Here is a 1,398-nt window from a genome sequence, read left to right on the forward strand (position 1 = left end):
AGAGAGAAGAGAAGAGAGTATAAATAGGAGGTCTCATTAAATCCCTCCCTTCAGAGCTTAGGGAACTCTGTGGAAGAGGAGACTGAAAGAATGTAAGAGGCAGAGTGAATGGAGGACACCTGCAGAACAAGGCCCTTTTAATCAATTAAGCAAGGCAGATAAGAACTTCCTGAACTGAAGCAGCAAGCGCAGCACTTATATGGGTCTGCACCAGGTCCTCTGTGGATATATTATAGCTGTCAACTTAGTATTTAGTGGACTCGTGAATGCGAGAACAAGTGAGTCTCTGACTCTTGTGCCTGCTTCTGGAACTCTTTTCCTCCTGTTGGGCTGCCACGTCTAACTTTGACATGATACTTTCTGCTTTACCTTAGTATACTTCATTTTGTCATGTTTTGTTTTCATCCCTTAAGAAGCCAGTTCTTTTCTAATAAGAGACAGAAAGTAAGTAGATCTGGAAGGTAGGGGATGTGGGGAGGAACTGGGAGGAGTAGGTGGAGGGGAAGGGAAACCATAATCAGGATATATTATGTGAAAAAAGGTATTTTCAGTAAAGAGGTAAAAGGAAAACAGTTAAAATGAAAATTTTAAAATTAAATTAAGAAAAATGAAAAAACATTATGAGACAAGGAAGTTCCAAAGATGTCATTGAGTTCATTTTCTGTTGGCCATCTATTGCTGGGCATGCATCCTACCCTTAAGAGTCGTTTTGTTTCCCCAGTGAGACTTACTTTGGAGGAAACAAAATTTTCATTTGCAAGTGGTTATCAACTGGAGATTGCTTCTGGGTTAGGGATGGGAGCATGTATTGACTTCTCCATTCAGCTCTAGGGCCCCATCTGGTGCAGATCTGTCTAGGCTGTGTGCAAGCCTCCCCAGTCTCTGTGAGTTCATTTGTGTATGTCCTACTGTGTCTGAAAGATAGTGTCCTTTGCTATACAGAAGCTTTTCAGTTTCTTGAGGTTCCATTTAAATACGGATCTATACCAGATGGTGTGCTAAAGCTGAGAGGAGTGTGGTGGTTCCTCAAGAAGCTGGGAATTGATTTACATCAAGATCCTGCTATACCACTCTTGGGCATAAACCCAAAGGCCTATACACCCTACTATGGAGACATTTGCTCAACCATTTTATTTCTGCCTTTTCCTAATAGGCAGATATTGGAAATAATCAGGAATCAATGGCTGGATGGATAAAGAAATGATTTTTTTCAGGTATTTGTTTAAAAAATGAAATCACGAAATCCACAGGTAAATGGATGGAGCTAGAAAAAAAATTCATCCTGAGAGAGCTTACCCAGATCCCAAAAGACGGATATAGTGCGTATTAGCCTATGTGTATGTTAGCTGTTAAGTCTTCAAAAAACAGTCTACTATTCATATAACCACAAGGGTAAGG

This window comes from Alexandromys fortis, unplaced genomic scaffold, assembly GCF_014885135.2.
Source record: "Alexandromys fortis isolate MF-2015 unplaced genomic scaffold, M_Fortis_MF-2015_v1.1 scaffold_194, whole genome shotgun sequence".
Taxonomy (NCBI): Eukaryota; Metazoa; Chordata; class Mammalia; order Rodentia; family Cricetidae; genus Alexandromys; species Alexandromys fortis.